General features: G+C 49.3%; 1 long non-coding RNA gene across 1 annotated transcript in view; it reads left to right on the plus strand.

The window, feature by feature from the left end:
- LOC143442353 (uncharacterized) overlaps positions 1 to 25,449 on the plus strand; it is a 137,566-nt gene that overhangs the window by 999 nt on the left and 111,118 nt on the right. The window lies entirely within an intron of this gene.

Consider the following 25,449-nt stretch of genomic DNA (forward strand, 5'->3'; position numbering starts at 1 on the left):
GCAGCTGGTTGTGTGCTTCCTCATTCTACATGTCTCTATACTTGTGTCTATTCCTGAGCTGGGCTTCCTTCCGTACACTGCTAGACCCTCTTCTGCCCCTAGTCTTGCTTCAAAGTGATTCAAAGATTCCAGGGTGCGGTGCTGAGGGCCTAGCTAGGACTTCACTGGACAGGAGTCCATTCAGGACTGTGGAATGAAGCCTATGTATTTGAAGAGAAGAGACAAGGGCTCCGAAGGCAGCTGCTGTGGGGATGATCTAAGGGTGGCTGGGACAGAGTTGACAGTGACAAGAGTTACCCTGTCCTCTGAGCCCTGAATGCCCCACGTTTAGCACCTGCTAGCCCTCAAGGGAAGGAATGGAAAAGCCTAGGGTTGAATGACTATTGGCCACAGTCCTGAACAGCCACCTTTAGGTCCTGTTCTAACTGCAGGAGTTGTGATGGATTCCTGTATCTGAGCCCAGATAGGATATTGGGTTCTCCTGGATCTTGGCCCAGAAAGTAGTCGCCCTGAGGCAGCCCAAGTTCTCTTGGTCCATGTACCTGGCTAAGCTTTCTCCCAGACCTAAGTGTAGGACCAAGGCTTGAATTCTTACAGCTGAAGTCTCTCACGCCAGTCCTAACCAGGCCCGTGTTACAGAAGATGGGGTTGGAACAGGAGCTTCCTCTGTCTTCCGGTTAGAGTACTTTGGTCTGTCCTCTCTGAATTTGGTTTTCCTTTTTTGTAAATTGGGACTGACAATGGCTTACAGTCCTCCTGTCTCCCCAAGGTGGACAGGGAGTGGTATGAGACAGTGGGAGTGCTCCCCCCAACCCCCGGCCCCCTGCACAAAGGGCTTTTATTTGCTCTTTTCTGTTGTTGTAGTTGCTGGGTTGGCAACTGTTTCCTCAGTGGGCTGTGGATTTGGACCAATTTACCTTCTTTCCTCTTCCATCTTTGACAGTCTGAGAGTCTATACATCTACCCTGATCCTGTTGGAAGATGGGAAATATCTGGACAGCGGATATGTTACGCTGTACAGATTTGGGGTTACCACTGTGGTTCAAAGAACAGTGAGCCATGGGCTTGGTGCTGTTCTGTCCATCATTTGGCCTGTGCCTTAACTACTGGGGGAGCTAATGAAGTCATCCTCAGAGGATACAGCAGAACTAGGCTTACTCATTTGGGTCTGCTCCTTCTTCCCTCACCCCAGCCCCCAACTGCTGTAGTTTGCAAGAAGCAGCAGTTTTGGCCTTCAGGGCAAAGATGGCCTACAGCCTTATCTCTGACCATGCTTGTGAGCAGGTCAGGGCCTCCTGGAAGCGGCGTTCCTTGGTCTTTGCTGAATGGAGGAGGGTTACCCTCAGTTAAGCAGTACCTGGGCTCTTAGGTTGCTGTTCCTCAGCACATCTCAGTTCCCAGCCTAATACCTTACAGGCAAGCAGCCTGTGTGAATCACTTGCTTCTCAGAGCCGAGGTTTCTCCATCTTAAAGTGGAGAGAGTGATGCCTGCATCTTAGGATTGCTCTGAGGATGTGACAAAGAATGTCATTTAAGTGTTCCTCCTGTACACAGCGGATGCTGCACCAGGGGTCAGCAGCAGTATGAACTAGGAAAGGTAAAGTTCTTTGTCTTGGAAATTTTAGACCCTCAGAGTCTACAGTGAGATAGATGGGTTTAAGTCCCAGTTTTCCGAGGAGTTAAGTTTCCCATAGAAAATCTTGGTATCCCTTTCCTTCTTATTCTTGGAGATTGTGTGGGACATTAGAACCTCCATCGGTTCCTGGCAGATACCTGTACCAGAATGGCCCATCTCCCTAGGACAGTGGTTCTCAACTTGTGGGTCACAACTCCTTTGGGAGTCAAATGATCCTTCCACAGGGGTTGCCTAAGACCATCAGAAAACACAGACATTTACATTACAATTTATAACAGTAGCAACATTACAGTTATGAAGTAGCAACAAGAATACTTTTATGATTGGGGTGTCACCACAACATGAAGAGCTGTATTAAAAGGGTCGCAGCATTAGGAAGGTTGAGATCCTCTGCTCTAGGATCACATCCTTCACAGTCTCAGGGAGAAGGCTTCTCTATAATCATACTGCACAGGCATGGGGTGCAGTCAGGTCCACTTAGCTGGTCCACACGGAATGGTGAGAAGATGCCTGGAGATGTTCACTTTCACACATACTGAACATATAGATACAGATATACAAGTCAGTACAGGGACACACACATACCAGTTTGCCACAGGGACATCCAGTCTTGCATCAGTAGGCAGTTACACAAAGCAATGTCTGATAATAAATAAAACATGTGTCTAAACAGGGTCAGTTCTAGAAAGCTCACGTAGACTGAAATGGGTCTTCCTTGTCTGACACTAAAATATCTGAGACCCATGGGCCCTTGGGATCACAAACACAGTGATTCTTTTTACATTTCAAATGTTATCCCCTTTTCTGGTTTCCCCTCTGCAAATCCCCATCTCATCCCCCTTTCCCTGTTTCTATGACAGTGCTCACCAACCTACCCACCCACTCCCACCTCGCCGCCCTAGCATTCCTCTATACTGGGGCATCAAGTCTTCACAGAACCAAAGGCCTCCCCTCCCATTGATGCCAGACAAGGCCCCTTCAGCTCCTTCAGTCCTTCCCCCAACTCCTCCACTGGGGTCCCTGTGCTCAGTCCAATGCTTGGCTGCCAGCATCTGCATAACACAGTAGTTCTTGAGTGTTATTCACACAAACAGGTACACTTTGGTATCTATTAGCACACAAAGCTGGCCATGCACTCTCTCTTACCCAGTTGAGCAGATACAAAGAGTTCTACCATCTCATAGACATACTGATACCCTCATCCACTCCCTGAATAAACCACCAGTTCTGCACAAGGGGCCAGGAAACTGGAAGGGACTGTGCTCTGTCCAGAGTCTGGTCCACTTGCCCTGTCCTCAATGTTAGCCCCAAGGACATAGGAAAGTTCTTTCTTTTTATTTGTTTTCCCCTCCCCTCCCTTCTCCTCTTCTTGCCTGTACAGGACAGCTCCCCAGCTAGACTGCTGCCAGTCTCAGGCTCCCCCGTGGGGCCCCTGCCCAGCCGGCCCCCAGGCAGGAGCTCCTCAGCTTTCCCAGAGTGCCCAGCCTCCTCCAGGCTCTGGAGTGTGACCGAGCGCCTGCTCATTTGACACAGGTCACTGAGCCTCCAGCAGATGGGGCCCTCGCTGTGGGGGGCCTTTGAGCTGCAGGGCGGTTGGGGGTGGGCGTGGGTGTGGGGAGGGCTCTGTAGGGAGGAGTCAGAGCTATGCAAGCTCCAGTCTGCAAAGCCTGAGGTCACAGACATAGACCCCCACAGAGGCTGCCTTGTGAACACAGCTACACACTTAAGGCTGTCACCGTCAGCACCCTGGCCGTGATGCACACACTGTTACAGTTCATTTCATGTCCCTGGCATGGCAACTTGTGCGGTGACTCATGAGCACAGGTTTGGGGCAGGGGCAGGGGCGAGGCTGGGGAGGAGGGATGCAGTCCTGTTTAGTGTCTCTTGGTGGCAGCTGGATCTGGCTGCTTTCCCCTTAGGTCCCTGAGCTCCTTAAGTTTTCTTCTAACCATTAGTGGGGAGGTTTGGCAGGGCAGAGGGCAGGCTCAGGCACAGATGCAAGCCTTTGTGGTGTGGGGGTAGACTGGAGATGCACCACCTGGAGCCCTTGCAAATCTGAAATGCTGAAAAGAGTAAAGGAAGAGCAGGGTGATAGAGTCACCTGCTGGGCTGATGGAAGAGCCTTGTCTTAGGATGTCCTCCTACCCAAGGGCTTAGAGTCTTTGTTTGGAGCTGGCTGGGTTTGGGTAGCAATCACAGCCTGCCTTTTCTCCCTTCTGCCAGTCTTCTTAGAGAGCAGCTCCTGGGAGTCAGGGTCCTGGGTTTCATCTGGGCCTTGGCTCAGGGTCTGTGGATCTTTTTTTTTTTTTTTTTAGATTATTTATTATTTATTTAATGTATATGAGTACACTGTAGCTGTCTTCAGACACACCAGATGGTTGTGAGCCACCATGTGGTTGCTGAGAATTGAACTTAGGACCACTGGAAGAGCAGTCAATGCTCATTAACTGCTGAGTCATCTCTCCAGCCCTGGGTCTGTGGATCTTGAGCCAGTCTCAGTATCCTGATCTCGGTGACCTTTGACCTCGACATAGCTTCCTTTATAAACTGGGCAGAATGACGTCTGATGGTGATTAAAGAGGTAGGACAGGTGGCTCTTAGCGATGGGGTGACCTCTAAGATCTGCCCTGTGGAGGACAACAGGGTGGACCTGTCCCAAGCTTCTATATAAAGTGTTTGACTTCAAAAAGGAAAGGAAAGAAAAGAAAAGAAGGTGGGATGAGACTACCACCCAATGGAAGCTCGGGAAGGGTACACTCGGCTTGATTTTGTTCTGCATTAGCTGTCTGGGTGAGTTGTGTTAACTGCTGGTTCCTCAGATCAACTATTTAATTTTTAATTACTGTCTGTGTATATGGGGTGAGTTTGTGTATGGGTGTGTGGGTGTGTACATGCCATAGCACATATGTGACAGTCAGAGAACAACCTTCAAGAACAAGTGCTTTTACCTGCTGAGCCATCTTGCCCACCTGCCTTCCCCCTAGTTCTTGCTGAAGGGTATCAGAAGTGAACATGCCCACTGGGGCCTGTTTGTTGCCCTGCTTGCTCAGGGCTGAATTTTTTTTTTTTTTTTTTTTTTTTTTTTTTTTTGAGACAGTCTTTCGTAGCTAGCTTCAAATGAAGCAAGGATTACTCTGAACCTAGTCCCCACCTCAGCCTTCTGATGCTGAGATTGTGCCACCACACTTGGTTTATGCCATGTAGGGGATCGGACCCAGGACTTGCTGTGTTCTAGGAACCCCTAAGACTCCTCTACCAAAAGCTGAACCACCCCTACCACTGCCCTAAGACCTGAGTCTTAGTGTTCCAGTCTCTGTTTGGTGAAGGGAAGGAGGGATGTGTTTCTTTTGCCTTCTCTGCCACCTCTGCCCAAAGGCCTGTGGTGGGAGTGGTGGTCCTTCTAGCCCATAGTATTTAAATCAGAAGTGGCTAGTTGCTATTGAAATGTACTTTTATTTTAGTAGAATGGAGCCTCTGAGCTGGTGCTCATAGTTCTGTAAAGTGGAACATGCACTCTGTAAGTCAGTACATTCTTAGAGAGATTAATTACTGGGAAAAGCTGGGCTTGGGCTTGGTTTTCCTCTCCTTCCTTCCCTCCCTCCCTTCCCCTTCCCCATCCCCTTACTCTCCTTCTCTTTCTTTCTCCTTTCTTCCCTCCCCTTCTCGATTTTACTGTGGCAAAATTTACCACAATGGGGTGGAATGACGGCAGAGAGTGCTAATTTAAGTCCTTGTCCCCACTGTCAGAAGAGTGAGGCTGGCGGTTGACTTTGTGGTTCAGCTGAAGGCTGGTGTAGGTAGGTCCAACTTCCTGATGGCAGTTCTGTGGCCATTGGGGTAAGTGGAGATCGGAGGCTGCCTTTTGTTTCAGTATTTGCAGGGGTAGCTGGTGGCTTGTGGTACTTTTGTGTATGGTGTCTGTAAGTATGTTGGCTTCCATGAATCAATGTATCTATATTTTACATTTTAAAATTTAGTGGTGTGTGTGCGTGTGCGTGTGCACATGCACATGTCATGGTAAGAGGAAAACTTGTGGGAGTTGGTTCTCTTCTTTCGTTCTGCAGGCACTGGGGGTGAACTCTTTCTTTGTTTTTGTTTTTTGTTTTTTGAGACAGGGTTTCTCTGTGTAGCCCTGGCTGTCCTGGAACTCACTCTGTAGACCAGGCTCGCCTCAAACTCAGAAATCCACCTGCCTCTGCCTCCCAAATGCTGGGACTAAATGCGTGCACCACCACTGCCCGGCTTGAACTCTTATAATCAGACTTTGCACAGGTTTGTTTTTTTTTTTTTTTTTTTTTTTTTTTTTTTTTTTTAACCAGCTGAGCCATCTCACTGATCCTGTACACACACACACACACACACACACACACACACACACACACACACACACGTGCGGATGCTGTGTGTTTTTACTGTCTTTGGGTTTGATTTGTACTAATGGGGACACACTAGCATTTTGGAGATGCCTTCTTATGTGTGAAAGCATACCTTGTCTCCTTCATCTTCTTCAACTTAGGGGAAGAAGGATCTGAGGGAGGTCCCAACCAGCACCTGCTGAGAGGCGTGGCTCATGCTTTATTTACATATTCATGAGCCAGCTGCCTGCAGAGACCTCTCAGGGCCTATGGAATGGTAAGGCTCCCTCCCGCAGCCTTTTCCACCCGTAGCCCCAGGCTATCCCTCGGAGCTGGAGATCCACAACATTCCAACTTCCTGATGGCAGTTCTGTGGCCACCAGGGGGACATTCTTTTTCTAACCAGGGCAAGATGCTCTTGGAGAAGGAAGATTATCTTCCAGCTAAGGTTAAGCTGATGGATGGACCCTCTTCCTACTCTGTTTCCCTTGGACCATCTTCCAGGTTTCTTTTTTACACTCACTTTGTGTACTTGAGCTTTGGGGTAGCAAGTCTTTTCAGATAACCAGGAATGAGGTTGCTTGGGTGCTGGGCAAAGTATGTCTATGGGGATGAGGTCACATGACTCCGACAGTGAGGTTGAAGTCCTTACCTCCTTCCTCAAGTGTCCCTCTTCCTTACATTTAGCTCAGGTGCCCTGGGCATCATCATCATTTACCAGTGCACACATAGCCCAGGTATCCTGTACTGTGGTGCATATGGCTCATTTACCACTACACCCAGGCTGTCTCCTTCCACAGTGGCTGCCTGGAGCTGGGGGATGAAGGAGCACGTGGATATAGTTTGGTGACTTTTATGAATTGTTCTCTGGCCTTCTTTGACCTTGGGGTAGCAGGTGAAGAGGTAACGGGAGATTTTAGGAATGGTATTTTTCTAGAGACCTCTCAGCATCTTTATGTATCTCTGGTGGCTGACATCTGTCTGAGTTTAAGCTAGCATCTGCCTGGGCTGGAGACAACATCTGTTTGAGGCTGGGACACCTGGCTGAGCCCAGCACATTATCTGGCCCCGGGATAGCTTCTGTCTGGGCTCAAGACATGTGTTTGAACCAGGCATAACATCTGTCTGGGTCTCATGCAACATCTTCCCAGCCTGGGGGCAATGTCTGTTTGAGCTCTGGACATGCGTCCGACTTGGGGACATCTGCTGGGTCCAGAGAAACACCTGTCTGAGCCTGGGAATAGGCTTCTCATTGCAGATAAAATCACCCTGGGGTCTGCATTTTGGTTTGTGTCTGAGAACAGTGCATGGAGGGCTTACATCCCCATTCTCCTATCTGTTGGAGAAGCGCTCTTGCGTGTAGTACCTCAATTTGCCGGCAGTGCCATGGGCCTGCACCTCAGTAACTCCCAGAAGCCAAGGTTAAAGGAAGAGAAGAGACAGGTTCAGTCTAGTTACTGGTCTGGAAGGCTTCTGCTTCACTCTCATCCTTTTTAAGTAGACTGAAGTCAGAGTGCTCCCACTACGACCTAGCTCAGCCATGGTACTTGGCTCTGAGCAGGGTGGCAGGCATATGGCTTTCTGTGTGCTTCTTATAAGTTCCAGCACCTGGAGGTCCTGTCCTGTGTCTCTTTGAACACAGAAGCACCAGTTCTGTCCCAAAAGCAGCCTGGCCCTTCCCTGCCTCCTGCCTGTATGCAGCAGAATCTCTCTTCCCATAATGTCCCCCCCCCCTTCATGCCCTTCAAGTTTGGGTTCAGGGGTCATTGGCGCTGGGAAACTTCCCATTCCAGATGGAGACATAGTCTCTGCAGTGCTTATGTAATCTCTGTATAGTGTATATGGGCCCATGTTGCCAGGACTCTGTTGTCTATTTCTTTACTGGTTCCATTTTTACCAGAGTCCCCTAGGACTCACCTCAGTTCCTGGATTATAGTAAGCACCTATAATTTTGTTTTTGTTTACGTTTTTCAACAGAGTCTTGTCTAGGCTAGCCTTGCACTTACTACGTAGCTTTGGCTAGACTGAAACTAGATGTGTAGACCAGGCTGGCCTTGAACTCACAGAGATCCTCCTATACCCAATGCTGGGATTAAAAATGTGCCTATTTTACTTCCTTCTTTTAAGTTTTTTATTTATTTTCTTGGATTTTGGCGACTGGAACTTGCTATGTAAATCAGGCTGGCTTGAAATCAATGGTCCTTCTGGTCCTTCTGCCTCAGCTTCCTGGGTTCTGGGATTGCAGGTGTGCGCCACCATGCCTGGCTTAGTGCTTTCTTTTTAAAAAGGGGATGACGAGAGGATATTGCAGTTTCTGGCTTTCCGCTTCAGAGAAGCGGGTGGATCTTCTTATTCACATTGGGTCATTGCTTGTAGCCAAAGTGGGCTGGTTAATGGACCCAGAGCACCAGGAAGGGGGGGGGGGGCTGTTAGGGCTCAGTTTTGCCTAATAGCCTTGATCCACAACCAAAATGAAGACGAATAGAATGGTAAGATAGGAACTCATTCTTGCCAGTAGGAGCAGAGAGAATCAGGGAAGGCCAGGGACAGCCAGGAACCCCTGCATACTAGCCTCTGTGGTGCGTAGGCTAAGTCTAGTGGAGAGGACAATGTCCCAGCACAGGTCAGGGCCTTTCTCTGAGGGACCAGGGAGTATAGATCCTAACTTAGCTCAGACAGAGAAGCTGCAGGGTCCTGGGCTTTACTTATCTGGGCAGAGAGAAAAGAAGTAAGGTATTAGCAACAAGCGTTTCTGTAGAGCAAAGTAATCTCAGGTGGGGCTTGCCTGGCATCAGGCCAGGATCAGCGGGATAACCATTCCTAGGAAAGCACCCCCCCCACCCCGTTGGGCTTTGGAGTCTTCTGGAGGAGCTGGCTAGAAAGGGAGGGCTCCTCAGATGTGGTCTAGACATTGTAGCTTTTACTCTGGCCAATAGGAGTATCTGTAACTTTGTTTCTGCTGCTGATAAAAGCAACACAGTCGCATTTGTAAAGATTCTTTACCCTGAAAGTATTTGAAATCGGAAGAGAAAGCCTTCCGTCTGCCTCTCCGCCTCACCTCTCCTAACTACTCCTGTTGTGGTGCTATCTTTCCAGAACCTTCTGCACATACACACGCTATTTAATCAGAGCCAGGGTTTATTGAGTGCTTACTCTGTGCTGGTGTTGGGCTCACCGCTCATACCTGGCCTTCCATGCTGCATCCTTATAACAACGTTTGCAACTATTAATTACCTTGTTTTACAAATGAGGGATTGAGGCTGGGGGGGTTGAATTAATCTGCCAAAGTGACAGCTCATTACATATACTTATGGATGTATTTTATGTAAACATATAGTTATAGGCATGGATATAATGATTTTCCCCCCTTTTAAAGAAAGGGTATGGTATGCAGCTAAGGCTAACCTTGGTTTTATGTCAGCTTTGTATGTGTTAGTATATAGGCATGCCTAGCTTCATAGGACATTGGTTCTTTTATTAATGTGTATATATGTTTGTCCACCTGCCTGCTTGCCTGTGTGTATGGGAACGTGTGCTTGAGGAGGTCAGTTTTCTTCTACCATATTATGGCCCAGGGGATTGAACTTTGGTTATTAGGCTTGGTGGCAAGCCCCTTTTACCCTGTGACGCATCTTGCTAGTCCTCCACTGATGATTTTGATTTCCTGTTTCGGGCCAGGAACTGAAGAGATGATCACGAAAAGGACCAGGCTCCTGCTCCCAGGAACTGTAGTACTTTCTGGAAGAGAAGAAAAGAGACTGAATACTGATTGTATCAAGAGCTGTAAGGAGGCCTCAGTGGAGATTGGAGTTGCCGGAAGGGCGTGGATTCCAGGTTGAGAAAGGCCTTTGATTATGTGTAAGCTCTGGGCCTTTCAGGATGAGATCAGCCGATTGACACCTAGCAGAGAGAGGTTTCGCTAGAAGGTGAGCTAGCTGCAAGAGTTCTGACTTATCCTTGCAGAGCAAGGAAGGAGGGAGCCGGAGGGGCCAAAGCCTGGAGGAAGCTGGGCCGGATGTAGCAGGACCTGGTGGAAATGTGAAGAGCTTGCCAAGTCCCAGATAAAGGCTCACTCTTGCTTCTGTGGTCACTATGAGAGCTTGACAGACCTGCTGTTTTAGTTTAGCTTTCCCCAAAGCAGACCACAGGGAAGTGATCCAGGAAACAGTGCAGAGAGAATGGGGGAGATACTGGGAAGGGGCCGGGGAGAGCTAGCCAATGGGGAGCTTTATGCAGCAGGTATCCCTAGTTTTGCTCCAAGGACTCTTGTCCCGCGGAGGCCCAGGGGGCATCAGTGTGTTGGACACTAGATGAGTGATTGCCACTAGTCCTTCCAGTGGCTGGGTAACACTGTCGCTGCTGTGAGGGCTGACTCTGCAACACTTGTGGCCTGCTCTAGGAGGGGAGGGCAGCCTCCTGGAGATCAGCAGAAGCCCTCAGGCAAAGCTGCAGTTCCTGGCAGTTGGAAGCCAGGCTGGAGTATACCGAAATGGTAGGGCCTGGAGGGATGGGGGCGGAAGACTGGACCTCTTCGGAGCACACTGAAGAGTTGTGGTATTGGAAGCCTCCGAGAAAGAAGAACACCTATTACTTTTATTATTGTTGTAATGATCATTGCTATTATTGTGAAAGCTAGACAAGATAATATGAAGAAGAGTGTAGATAAACTGTGTGCATACCACCAGTGACCCGTCTAAGTACTTCACATATTATCTCATTAAATGCTTTTAGTAGCCAGTGTGTAGGAGAAAGCACTGTGGCAAATTAAATGATTTACACTGACAGCTTGGAAATTCTAGGATCTGAGATAGGGAATTCAATGGGCTCCGCTGGATGCTGAGGGCTCTCGTCCTAAACCTCCCGAGCAGCAGACAGCCTCCCTGGTGTCTGGAGATGCTGACTCATCAGGGAGAGAGAGAGATGTAAATTCCTACCTGGTTTGCATATGATTTACACATATTTATTTATGAGAGTCTTTGATTAATGTCAAAGTGTGTCTGTGATTTTTCTGTCAGGCTTCAGGGCCCTGCAGAGGCCATGGCTAGTGTGGATGTGGGTGAAGTGTGACTGTGACCGTGTACTTGTGCGGGGCTGCTGGGTGGGGTGCAAGTGCCCGCTGTGGGTCGTGGATTGGCAGGTTCAGGGGCACAGAATGGACAAACCAGAGCCTGGGATTTCAGAATAGGTGGGTTGAACAGCTGAGGGTGATGTGTGTGTGTGTGTGTGTGTGTGTATGTGTGTCTGCATGCACATGTGTGATCTATAACCAGATGACAGGATCAAAACCCAAGGTGCCATATAGCAAGGGGACAGATAGGTGTCATAGTGACAGGCAGGCCATCTAAGGAGCTTAGATCCAGGAAAGCAGAACAGTCTGGAGTCCCACAGAGGGCCACAGCAAGTGTGAGGAAGTAGAAGTTACAGAGAAACTCCCAAGCCACCCAGAAACTGAGATGTGAAAGGGGCCTGGCTCCAGAGTGCCCTCCCCTGGTGCTGCCAGGGCAATCCCTGGCCCAGATGCCCCAGGAGGGAAAAGTTGCTGATCAGCAATAATTTTGTGTGTGTGCAGGCAGCGCCCAGCCCTGTGCCTGGAACTGTGGAGAAGGTCTGTCTCAGCCTGCAAGCCCTGGCAGGGAAGTTGGTGAGATAAGGAGGGAAGGGCAGGCCCTGACCTCACCTCTGAGGGCTGTGAGCCTGGCACCCTGTGGTATTTACATCCATTATCTTCTTAATCCTCACAAGAGCCCAAAGGGGCTGAGGCTCTCTTATCTCCTCTTTGTGGAGGAGGAAGCAGGTTCAGACTGCTGCAGCAACTTGTCCAAGGTCACACAGCAAGAGCGTGAAGAGATTCTGATTCAGAACCCAGCTCTGCCTCCTTCTGGAGCCCAGGCACTTAGTTCATTCTGGCCCAGTTAGGTGCCAAATAGGATATCAGCCTCTTTAGTTGTTGTGAGGGTGAAATGAGTTCAAGTGTGTGAAGGACTTGGTATGGTAGCTTGCACGTAGTAAATGCTCAATTAAAAAAAAAAAAAAATATATATATATATATATATATATATATATATATATATATATATATCTCCAAGAAGCTTCACTCTTGTGGTTGTGGTCATAGATGCAAACTGGAGGCCATCTCTATATAGGTGGTACCACCTGCCAGGCAAGAGTCCTGTTGGCTTAAGTTCTAGCCATAGATTGGAAGAGGACTGCCTGGATATGTGTATGTGGGTTTGGTGAGGATGTGATTGGAAAAGGAGAGGGCATTGTTGGGAAGAGGGCGCTCTGCCAGCAGGCATTGCTCAGACCATGTTTGCTCAGACCAGTGCTCCCATGTTTGCAGCTGCCAAGTTCTAAATCAAGGGAGGAAGCATGAGTTCGAATGGGCTTGCTGTGTATATCTCCACAGTCGTTGAAGAGACAATATATACTCCTGTCCTCCAGTGCTTGAAGTAGAAGATCTCAACGTGAGAGAATCTTATCCATTCATCCAACAATATTTAGTGCCCATTCTGTGCCAGGCACAATCCTAGGTGTCACCGGTAACGCTTAGTGCTTGCTGTATCCGAGTGTTTCACATGCAGTGCTGTCTTTACTCATAACTTTGCAATGAGTCGCTGAAGTCACCTGGAGACATAGTCGGTCTCCCAACTGCAGCCTTTTTTTAGAGGCCAACCACATTGGGCATCTGGTATCTGCCAGCCAGAACACTAGGGTGGGTGGAGCCATCCAGCTGGACACCTCAGACCAAGTTGTCCTACCCCTCTTCCTATCTCAGCATCGGCATCCCCCTCCTTCTCTGCCCACCTCCCTGCTTCACCCAGACACACTCGTTTAATTCCCAGCTCTTCCTCGAAGCCCAAGTCTTGTCTATCAGCTCTTCTTTGGAGGCCACATCCCACCTCAGGTCTGAGGCTCCAGGGAGGGACAAAAGAAGGGTCCCCATAACTGTTTTCAGATCAGACTTGATAACTCTGCTGGAGGTAGCAAGGCCACTATGTGTGTGTGTGTCCTGTTCAGCTCACTTTGTTCCTTAGGATGTAGAACTCACCAGGCTCAGCCAGGGTGGGCTTCTAGTTTCTGACAGCCACCAGTGGCCATGCACTTAATTGACACCCATGGTCCGAGCTCCTCAATGACTAGTGCTGCAAAAGAGGTGTGTGTGTGTGTGTGTGTGTGTGTGTGTGAGAGAGAGAGAGAGAGAGAGAGAGAGAGAGAGAGAGAGAGAGAGAGAGAGAAGTTTCCTCAAAATTCAGAGGCCAAGACTGATACGTCTTCACTTTGCCTTCAGTGAGTGAGAAACTAGCAAAGGGAGTTTGGCTGGTGAGGTGGAGTGAAACCAAGTCTTTCATGGAGGCTTATGCTGCTGTGTTGATCTGGAAACCGTGGCTCCATCCACTTTGACATCTGTCCACTTGCCTGCCCATTAGCCATCCACCTACCCACCTGCTCATCTACCTACTTCCTCATACATGCATCCGTATATCCACCCACCTATCTACCTAGTTATGCATTCATGCCTGCATCCATCCATCCATCCATCCATCCATCCATCCATCCATCCATCCATGGATTCAGGAATCCCTCCTCTTACCTATCTACCAACCTATGACTCCATCTATCTCTTCGTCCAACCATCTGCCTGCTGACTGGTGCCTGCTGCAGCCTGCAGCTCAGTTCTGCTTATTGAGTTAGTATTCTGTGAAGCTGGCCAGTGCTTCTATTTCTGTGAGTCCTCTGTTCTGTCTTCTCCCCATCTGGTTTGTGGGGACACTCCTTATATAGGGGAACTGCCTCCTCTGTAGAGCCAAGGGGGTCTGTCTTGGCTATGGATTGGCAGTGGCTGTCCAACTTGTGTAGCCTGCATGATGTTTCTGCCCCTTCTAAACCAGACTTGTGACCTTTAGATCTCTAAGTTTGGGATAGTTACTCAGTCACCGGCTGGGCAGAGCCAGGGCCTTGGGCTTCTGACCTCTTGCTAACACCAAGCCTTTGGAGTGATTGCTTAGCTCAGGGTTCTTTCTGGTGGCCAGAAGTCCAAGATCACCTGGATGCCAGGGCCTTATGCTGCATCAGAAAAGATGAAAGAGATGTGCATGTGGAAGACTCTGGCTGATGAGAGGTTTGCTTTTGTAGCAAGGGGCTCCAAGACCACAAGAAATTGCATTAATCCCTCTTAACAACCCAGTCATTGCCAGGTACCATGATGCTAGGGGCTGGATCTCAGCATGAGTCTTTGAGGAGACCATCCATCCAGACCACAGCATCCTGGAATAACATCTAATTTTCCTGTTGTGACTGTAGAGTGTAAGTCTAAGAGATATCATGGCAGGGCTTTACTTCCTTAGGTGAATAAGGAATCCTCTGGGTGGCCCCTGTGTCCCATGGCCTTACACAGTGCCAGCCCCTCCCTTTGCAGCCAAGACAAAGAGGTGGCCTGGCTTCTTAGGGCTTCTGGCCTGAGCAGACCCAGGTTCTGGGTCTATTCCTGAGCCTGTATCAGGTACTACACTCAGTCCCTAGGGCAAGCCACTTCTGAGGTATAGGTCAGTTCTAGTGGCACCTCCAGGCAGGGGCAATGCTTGCTTATGTGTGGATTGTCCCAGGAGTGATGCCTGCTCTAAACTCATACTCCTCACCCCTGGTTGGAGGCCTTATTTTGCTCTCTCAGGGATTAGATGCCAGGCCACTACTGAGCTAGCTTTGAAGGGTTAGGTAAGTGCTCCATTGTATCTGCAGCACAGCATCCTGTCACCATGAGCCAAAGCTTATGTTTCCAGGAGCTCACCCCCTGTCTGTCCCAAACAGCAGCCACATGTAGCTCATGGGCCTTATAACAGGACTAGGCCATCTTGAAAAGCTGTAAGCATAAAATGTGAACGGAATTCAAAGACTTGGTCTGAGGAAAACAAAAATGTAAAATGTCTCTAAGAATTTTTTTAGAGATGATGTATTGAGATGGGTAAAATAAAATATATTCCGAAAGTTAATTTCACTTGTTTTAGTATTTTTTTTAACCCCCTGAGACAGTAGATCCTTACATAGAATGGGCTGGCCCCAGTCTTAGACTGGACGCTGAGGTTGTCCTTGAACTCCTGCCCTAGAAGGAACATACTTTTCAAGAGCTATGATACAGGAATGAGTCACCATGTCCAGCTCTTATCTTTTCACGTGTGTCTCTGGAAAATTTCAAATCACACATGATCTTGAGTGGCATTTCTGTGGCCAGTACTGCCTCAGAGCCTGTTATTCACCAGGGGAGCTTTTAGACCTTGGTGAACATGCCTGTCCTAGGGTCTCAGCCCTTGAAGTACTTCCCTGGTATGCAGGCTGGTGAGGCAGGTTTTGAATGCCTGTGACAAACAACAGAGAGGAACCTGTTAGTGGGATGGATTCCATTTTGCTCACCCTGTCCGTCCGAGGTCTCAGCTCAGGGTCAGCTGCGTCCAATGCTCTTAGGCTTGTACGGAGGAACGTTGTAGCGGGAGGGCCTGGTAGAAGGAAGACACTTTATGGCAGCCAGAAAGTGGAGAAGCATAAGGAAAGGGCCAGGAAAGACACATCCTTCACCCTCTGGTGACCCACTTCCCTCAAATAGACCCTGCCTTTTGTCAGTGAAGGCAGGGTCCTTGTGACCCAGCCATTGCCCCAGACCCTGAGCCCTGCACAAGCCTTTAACATACTAGCTTTTTGTAGGAGGAGACTCTTCATATGCAGACCATAACACAAGGCAAACCTTGGTGTCTGTCACCCTTTGAAGGTGACCCACCCCTTTGTTTCCTTGTAAATCTTCCTTGCCACTCTGTTCTCCCCTCTTCCATGTTTAAACTTACTGAATTCCCTTCTACCCCAGGGCCTTTGAATCCCGTTCGTTCACGTTTGTCCATTCGCTTGATTCAGATTGCCCTTTAACTGTACCCTCTTCAAAGGACTTGCCCTCCGTGGCAAACGATTCATGCCTTCGTGAGAGCAGTCATCTTCCTGTAGGCCCAGGTAGGTCAAGAGCTTGCCTGGGTTCATTGTTGTCAAAGTAAAAGCAGCTCCCTTTATTGGCACGCCTGCCATCTGCCGTGTGGCAGGAAGGTCCCTATGCTTCTTCCACCTTTTCTCACCGTTTCTTTTGCAGATAAAGAATCTGAGGCTCAGAGAGGTGGGGTGATTTGTCCAAAGTCACCCAGTAGCTGAGTCTGGGCTGGAATTCAGGTCTGCTGCCAACTGAGGCTTTCCTTGTTCTTTTGCAGCCTCCTTAATTCCGCCGACTTTGATTTCTCTCCATAAGGCATAAATCGTTTACCTTTCATCAAATTCCTGGTCTCCTGTTTCCCAGGCCCGAGGATTTTCTGTATGGATCGAATCTTCTGCAGGCCACTGGGGGAGGGAAACAGCAGTCAGCAAAATGGAAGTGGCTTCTGAGGTGTGGCATTAGTGAGAAGATACCCCTGCCCAGGCCCAGATGCGGGGCTCTCTCCCTCCCTCGGGGCTGCCGATGGCCGCCTGCCTCCGCTGCCTGATGGGGCAGAGCTCTGCTTCATGTTTTATTAATAGCACTGCCAGCCTTCCTGTTTTCATGCTGATAACCTGCTGGGGAGGAGGTGGGAGGAGGCAGGGAGTAAGGTGGCCAACCCCGGAGCTCCAGGCCTCCTCCGTGACAGAGTGCTCTGTGGGACTGGCACAGCCCCAAACCTCTGAAGTTAGCTCCTAGACTCTTAGAGACTTTCCCACTTGGTCTTAACAGAGCCCCTTGGAGAAGACAGATCCTCTAAAGGAAACTCATGTAGGAGATTGGGGCACAGAACCTGAGGAGTTCCATCCCCAAGGCACTTAGTACATGGACAGAGCACCTGACTTTGGTCCTTCTCGGAGGCAGGTATGCACATATTCAGGTGGCCATGGATTCAATGGGTTCAGGGCTGAGAGGGATGGAGGTGAGGGATGGGGAGGGCAGAATAGGAATCCCATAGCCAGACACCATAGCCAGACACGATAGTACACACATGCACTGTCAACACAAAGGACTGTTTGGAGTTTGAGGCCAATCTGGCCTACACTGTGAGTTTGAGGCAAGCCTTGGGCATTGCTCAAGTGAGAACATTTTTTTTTTTTTTAAAGCACAAACACCAACATTGGTTCCCAGGATTCCCTGGGTAGGAGATGGCTGACATCTTGTCACACAAGGACCTTACCTTGAGCTGGCCTCTCCCCGACCTTTCCTCTGTTTCCCTCCACATCCTCATGGGAGGGCTAAAGGAAAAAGACCGATGGAAGCTGGTCCTACACAGAGTGTGATGGGTAAAGGGGACCCCCACCCCCACCAGCCAGCCTACAGGCTCAGACCACATGTTTAGGCCTGCAGGTGCCGAGCACAAAGATATCACATTGGCTCTTTAAACTTGGCCATGGTGGGAGTATTTCCTCAGAAATAAGCAAGTGGAGGGTCTGTGAGACAGCTGAACAAGTACAGGAGCTCATGGCATAAGCCCGAAGACCTTGATTCAAGGCCTGAAACCGGCATAAAAGTAGAAAGAGAAAACAAACTCCTCAGAGTTGTGCTGTGATCTCCACACCTGTGCCATGGCATGTGAACACGCACACACACACACACACACACACACATGCACCCACATACACATGCACCCACATACACCCACGCACGCACATGCACACAACACACACATGCACTCACATACACTCACATAATAAAATAAAACTACATCAGCAAATGCAGTTGGGTGTGGTGGTGCACACCTGTTATTCCAGTGCTTGGGAGTCCAGTGAGGAAGACCATGAGTGAAGCCAGCTACAAAGAAAGGTTTAGTTAAAAAAAAGAAAGACAGCAGTCTGAACTAAAGACACGCACAGCTCCCAGGCCTGGAGCTGTAGCATTCTTTAGCATAGTCCTGGAACCTGCATGATGGTCCTACCTCATCCCACACTCCTGCTTTTGACCTTTGCCCAGACCCCTTGCTCAAATTTATTCTTTTCCCCTTGGCTTGTTCCCTTTCTTTTCTTCCTCCTAAAAAACAAAACAAAACAAAACAAAAAACCCGATGTATTTTTATTTTATGTGTGTGAGTGTTATGCCTGCATGTCCTCCCACCTGTGTACCCTGTGCATGCAATACCCCAGGAAAGGGCATTGGATCCTTGGAACTGGAGTTACAGATGGCAGTGAGCTGCCTGGCACGGGTGCTGGGACTTAATAGGTGTCCTCCACAGGAGTAGTGTGTTCTAACTACTGAGCCATCTCTCTCTCTGACCTTGAAAATAAAGCTTCTAGTGACATGTGCTACTGAGAAAACAAATCAAATGAGAAGGGGAAGGTTCAGAATGTGCAGGGGGAGGTTCAAACTTTGTTAGACCGGTTTGGCGCCCATCAGATTTCAGTGAGGTGACAGTTAAGTGAATGAGTGGGCATACTATAGCCAGTGTAAAGGTCCTGGGGTAGGACCTACTGGGTATGTGTGAACAACAGGAAAATCAATGGCCCTGGAAAACAGTGACTGGAGGAAACAGATTAGAGATAAAGGAGTTAAGGAGAGGCGTGGTGAGGGTTTTAAAAGACTGCCGCTTTCCCCTCTGCCCTAGGCAAGGACACATGGGGGTGGAGCGGGGGTGGGGCTCTGCCTTTAGTACTTCTTTTTTTTCCTCTGTGTAGCCCTGGCTGTCCTGGAACTCACTCTGTAGAGCAGGCTGGCCTCGAACTCAGAAATCTGCCTGCCTCTGCCTCCCGAGTGCTGGGATTAAAGGTGACTGCTGCGTGGAGGTTTGTACAGGGTGTGGTGTCTGGGCTGGGTATATGTGGACCAGATTTATTGATCTGATGCCATACCCCATTTCAGAGCCCTGGATGCTCAGAATCATACCCCTCAGTGAGTCTCCCCTGGAAATTTTACTGTGTGGAATTTCATGACTCTTCAGGTGTCTAGTTTTCAGTCACGTCTGGAGCTGTCCTGAGAGCTGTAAAGATCATGCCTGCCCTGGCACCCTGAGGAGTGAGAACTCCAGGAAGCTGTCTGTGGCTGAGGATTGGGGAAGTGACAACTCAAGCCTCACTTGGGGGATGGGCTGCCTTCTTGGAGCACCTATGGTCTGACTAGTTAGGCTGACACCTAACTTGTTTGGAAACATCAAGCCCTCCTACTAGGAATAACCATCACCCCTCAGAAAGTAAAGACCACAAGCTAGAAGTGGTGGCTCACACCTGTAATCTCAGCACTCAGGAGGCTGAGGCAGGAGGATTGCCATAGGTAGGGACCAGCCTGGGTTTAATGGAATTTGTCCAGCCTGTCTACCTTAAGACAAACACAAACAGCAAGGTTCTGAGGCCCAGAGGGGAAATCACACGTTCGACTGTAGGCCTATAACCTGTATCCGCCACAGCGCAGGCAGGGTGTGGCCACTTGAGGAGAAAGAACGGGAAGTTTGCCAGTGCTTATCACACAGCACCACCCAGATGGGTGCTGGGCTGTATGGAAGCACCAAGTCATGGCTGGGGGGGGGGGTGTTCAGGAAGCACAGTCTTAGCCTGAGCTGATTGGGGTGTGAGGGGATGTCCCCCCACACCTGTGTTGAGGCCGGGGCATGGGGTTCTCAGATTCTTGGACATCCAGGCACCATTTCTCTGAGAAAGAGCAGAGAATGGAGTGGGGGGAGGGGGAGGGGTTGTGGGTCTGGGACAGCGTCTAGCCCAGGGCTAGTGGACCGACAAGGGAAGCTCCAACTTGTCCCAGAAGGGATGATTGTCCTTGGCTTGACACAGGAAGGCTTGCTGGGAGTTATGTCTGGGAGAGCAGAGAGGCCTTCTACAAGAGATTAAGCTACTGCCTTCTTCATGGCTCTCCACAGAAAATCTTGATGAAAAGAGACAGTCCATGGTTCCAAACAGTTTATTGTCATAGCGGAAAATGGATGAGTAAAAACCATACCCAACTTCTCGGGGTGGGTATGAGATTAAATACCTTTTGCAGGGAGAAGTGTCTGGGAAGGGAAACTTATTGGCTAGGCCCTCAGGACCTCTAGGTACCTCGTTAGCATGGAGAACTCTGTTTTGGGCCACATGACCAAAGGACACATTCTTTTATGTGAGAAGCATGGCGTGTGTTCCAAGTTAGGAGTCTGGCAGGGAGCTGGGAGTCGCTTAAGTCTCAGGTGTGTGCCCAATGTGTATCTGGGTCTCAAACTGCTCTACCTTACCAAACTTCCTGGTGTGGTTTTATGTCCCACATTTGATGTCACATAGCTGATTGCCACCCCTTCCATGGAGCCTTCCTTGGTTCTTAGCTGAAGTCTATCACTTTGTCATGTTGCCCCATACTATGGATCACCTAGGGGGTTCTCATCACTACCTTCCATGACCTGTTACCCATACACCGCCCTCCCCCTTCCTCCCTTCCTCCTTCCCTTGGTCCCCTCTTCCCTTCAGCAGAGTCTCATGTAGTTCAGGCTAGATCCAGATTTACTATACAGCAGAGGCTTGAACTCATGACTTTGCTACTTCTCCAGTATCAGGCTAATTCCCAGGACTTGTGATAGTGTACTGGCATGCTGTGCTTTTTGACACATCTCCCTGGGCTTCACTCCTAGCTTTTAGCTTGTAGTTGTACATCCAGTTTCATGGCTTTTGCACTGCTGTCTTTCTTTTCATATGACACCTAAGCTCCACCAGGCATAGTGGCAAACACATGTGATCCCAGCACTTGGGAGGTTGAGACCGGAGCATTGATGCAAGTTTGAGGATAGCCTGGGCTGTACACAGAGACTTCATCTCAAAGCAACAGCAACCACCAATTAAACAAGAACCCATAACCAAACTCTTACAGATTGAAGTGACACATTTTGATGCCAAGTAAAACGGGATGAACTTGTCCGTTAACTATTGTTAACTCATTTGGACTTGGAGTCACCTATGAGACCTGTGTGGGAGTTTCTGGAGAGGTTTAACTGAGGAGGGAAGACCCACCCTGAACGTGAGCACACCTTCTTGTGTGCTGGGGTCTTGAACTGAGTGAAAAGGGGAAAGAAGACCAAGAGAGTTGAGCACCAGGGTTTATGTTCTTCTGCTTCCTGACTACAGACAGAATGTGGTCAGCTGCATCGTGCTCCTGCCTCTGCCTTCTCCAACACCACGGGATATATCCTTATAAACCATGAGCCACGATGAACTCTTCATTCACTTGCTTTTGTCAGGTAATTGGTTGCAGCAATGAGAAAAATGATGCATACGGGGCTAGGAGATGTCTCTGCGGGCGAAGCGCTTGGCGTGCAAACATGAAGGCCAGAGCTTAGATTCCCAGAACCCACATATAAAGCCAGGTAGGTATGATGGCTTCTGTAAGCCCACTGTAGAGGGTGGGGACAGAGAACTCCCCAGAGCAAGAAGGCTAGTCAGACTAGCCAAGATTGTGAGTTCTGCATTCAACACATAGCAATAACGAGAGGCTCGCTTCAGTTTGTAAGGTGGGGTGTGATCAAGGAAGACTTCTGATGCCAACTTTGGGCCTCCACATGCGTGTGTGCACTCATGGGTATGCACCCCACACATGTACACATGCACCTACACTCACATATGTGCATCCACACGTTTGGGCACATGTACACACATGCATACACATTACACACACATATGTAGACAAAGGAAAGGGAGTGGATGTACTCACGATACATTGTTTACGTGTATGAAATTGTCAAAGACTAAATAGAGGATATTCTAGAAAAAGAAAAGAAAGGTAATGAATATAGAAAGGAAACTCCTAAGCTTTGTGAGGGCTCCTGTCTGTCGGGCTTGCGGCCATTCCTGGGTGCAGTGCAGCAGCTGTTAGGTGACTGAGCATAGTGGAGGTTAAGAACAAAGGGATGGGGTGGTCACCAGAGAGGGTAAGGGTGGCTGCCAGTGTGCGGCATCTCCACTGTAAGGTCAGATGGTTTTTCCAGGTGACTAAGGCGGGCAGAGAGGGTCCTGGGCCTCATACTCTGGCCCCCATTCAGTGCCCCTCTCATCATTCACCCCAATATTTATTTCAACCTTAGACTCAACTCCAACTTCAGTTTGACCCCAGGGCCCTGTGCTCCTTCTCTGATTGCCCCTACCCCAATCTTAGCCTGTCCTGCAGTCTAACTTCTCTCTTCATCCTGTTTTAACCCTGCACCCAGAGCATATCCCAACCTCGGCTGCAAGTGCTAACCCATCTCCCAAGCCCCCAATCCAGCACAGCTTCAAACTCAGTCCTGACCCAACCTCAACTCCAGCCATCATGGGCTTGACTTTAATTTTAGCCTGACCATGTTCCATCTCCCAAACAGCTTTAGTTTGGGTCGGGTTCAACTAATATATCTTACCTCAGCCTCCACAGAAGACCACATGTTTCACTGTATTTCCCAGCCTTAGTGTAGCTTCCTCCTGATCCTTGGTCCAGGTCTCTGGCTCAGCCTCATCCCATCCCCATCCCAGTCCTCATCCCCAAACTAACTCCGACCTTGACTTGCTGCCCAGTTTTATCTCCGCTGTGGCTCCAGCCTCAGCTCTGTCATCAGACTGACCTCGGTGAAGCAGAAAGTCTCCTCACTCATGGATGGCTGCCCTTCTGGTCAGTCCTCTTCCATCTTGGAGCCCTTCTGGGCCTTCCTGAAAGCTCAGTGAGAACTCCCCTGCCTGCGTCATGGCAGTGTACAGACCATGTCTTCTCCATCAACTTGGACATCTTTAAGAGCCAAGGTGAGGTCTTAGTGTCTCTGTCACAAGTGGAAGTGGGCCTCAGAAATGAAATGAACTCTGTGGTATATGGTGAAGGGGGTATCTCTTAGTTAGGGTTTTACTGCTGTGAACAGACACCATGACCAAGGCAGCTCTTATAAGAACAACATTTGCCGGGCGGTGGTGGCGCACGCCTTTAATCCCAGCACTTGGGAGGCAGAGGCAGGTGGATTTCTGAGTTCGAGGCCAGCCTGGTCTACAGAGTGAGTTCCAGGACAGCCAGGGCTATACAGAGAAACCCTGTCTCAAGAAACCGAAAAAAAAAAAAAAAAAAAATTAAAGAACAACATTTAATTGGGGTTAGCTTACAGGTTCAGAGGTTCAGTCCGGTATCATCAAGGTGGGAGCATGGCTGCATCCAGGCAGGCATGGTGCAGGAGAAGCTGAGAATTCTACATCTTCATCTGAAGGCTGCTAGGAGAAGACTAGCACCCAGGCAGCTAGGACAAGGGTATTAAAGTCCATACCCACAAGGCCATAACCTACTCCAACAAGGCCACATTCCCCCAACAGTGACACTCCCTGGGCCAAGCATATACAAACCATCACAGGGTGCTTTAGTCCAGCTTTTCTATGTTTGTTACATGCTGTGCCTGCTTCTCCCTGACCTGTAGGGAAGATGAGCTCTTGGCTCTCTGTGGGAGGGTTGCTACATCCCTCAGTCCTCATGGGTGATCCCTACTATGGGGGAACACAGGATTAGACCCAGTGTTTCCCACCCTGCATTCAGGAGGACCCATGACAGGGAAAAATGGAGTGAATTGGGATGTCTGGTCAAGGACCTGGCAGGATGGTTTGCTGTGGTGGACAGGATATTTACAGAAGCAAGGGTGCATGGAGTCCTGGGAACAACCAGAGACGATGATCCCTGAGACCAGCCATGCAGAAGTTCTCACTTCTGGTGCTGATGAGGCTGAGTGGAAGTAGTGGTGTGGAGTGAGGGGGAGTTGGTGCTGGGCGGCACCAGTGCAGTTATTGTGCTTGTGAAACCCTGGGGGTTGGGGGAGGAAGAGAGAGAGACAGAGAGAGAGAGACAGAGATAGAGAGAGAGAGAATATCTTGATTTTTTTTCGAGTCTCTGCTCGTGTTTCCAACCAGCCGGATCCAACCAGGGGTGTCCAGGCCCAGCCTCTGAGGTCAGACTGTTGAGCACAGAGCAGGGCTATGAAAGTCAGGGATGCATCTGGGTCAGAGAATCCCATGGAGGATAAACAGCTGAAGAAGGAAGCGGGAACGAGGGGTATTTATGGCATCACAGAGGAAAAAAAAGTATAAAGAGGCACCTGTGGAGGGAGCTGGTGAGAGTGGGGTTCAAGTGTGGGACTCAGCTGCTCTTGGAACCCCAAGTTGGCTCCTCTGCATCTCCTCAGAGAAACTGGGAAGTGATTACCTGCAGCTGGCGGAGGTCAGAGAAGTCAGCCAATGCGAAGCATAAACGGTGAATCTTGAGGCTTCTGTTTGTGTGCCCTGGGAGAAGCAGCAGGTCTTATGTCCCATGTAACATTAAAACATGGAGGAGTGGATCTCAGTGTCCCAGGTTGACACTACCTGAGGTTTCGTGGGTTGTTGACATCCTGGCAGCACCTTCTGCGGGCATGATGCTGAGGGGTCCTCATTCCCACTCAATAGACAAAGAAACAGGTCCCTTGGAAAGGGGCTTTGCCAAGGGTCATAAGTTGGTTGTAGAGCTTTGAACTTGGCCCTTGGTGAAGCCTGAACTTCGTCCTCACACTGAGTTCTGACACAGGCCTTTAAGTAGGACCTTCTCTGGAATATCCTGGTGGCTGGGATTCTCCCCCCAACCCCAAAGAAACTTTCACCAAGCACACAAACAAAAAAACTAAAACAACAACAACAAAACCAGGGAGTACTCTGGGCATCATGCTGAGTTCTTCCTATGCCCTCTAATCCCTTCAATTCCCTAAGGTTCAGTACTGTCAGTGCTCCTTATTTCGTAAATGAAGGTAAGGACCCAGGAAGGTTCATGCTCCCCAGCTCCTACATGGTGGAGCTAGAACTCAAACATAGGTCTGTAGGTTTTCCCTCTTAATGCCCCACTGAAGAAAAAGAACCAGAAATAGTAATACTTCTCTTCTCTTCGAACCAGCAGCCTACAGATCCTTAAGTGGAGGCTGGCACAGATAGGCTTCGTGTGCACAGCTCGGGGGCAGCCTGTGATGAGGGAGGTTGGAGGGAAGACATGCTTTCCTTGCTGTCACCTAAGGGAAGCCGAGGAGATGGCAGGGACTGTGGGACATGCAATGGATATTTTGTATTACACAGGACACTCTCTCTGCCCTCATTATGCGTGTGGGTGTGGTCCATGAGGTATGGATATTGATGAAGAGGATGTGGGCGGCCTAGCAAGGCAATGGCTATGTCAGGAGACACCGCTTAGCAGCTCTGTGCTAAGGCATAATGCAAGGCATGTGCAACCCCGCATTGGGTCTAGGGATGTAGTTCATTTGGTAGAGTGCTAGCCCAGCATGCATGCAGCCCTAAGCTTGAGGCCTGGTACCACATAACTCTGGCATGGTGCCATAGGCCTTTGATCTTAACACTTGGGAGGTAGAGGCAGAAGGATCAGAGAAGTTCAGGGTTGTCCTTTGCTATCTAGTGAGTTCAGGGCCAGCCGGGGTGTATGAGAACCTGTGCTGGTTGTAGGGGCTTTAAGCTGATAAATTTTCCATCAGTCAACACTTCTCTGAGTCT

Source organism: Arvicanthis niloticus, chromosome 5, assembly GCF_011762505.2.
Source record: "Arvicanthis niloticus isolate mArvNil1 chromosome 5, mArvNil1.pat.X, whole genome shotgun sequence".
In the NCBI taxonomy this organism is placed as follows: Eukaryota; Metazoa; Chordata; class Mammalia; order Rodentia; family Muridae; genus Arvicanthis; species Arvicanthis niloticus.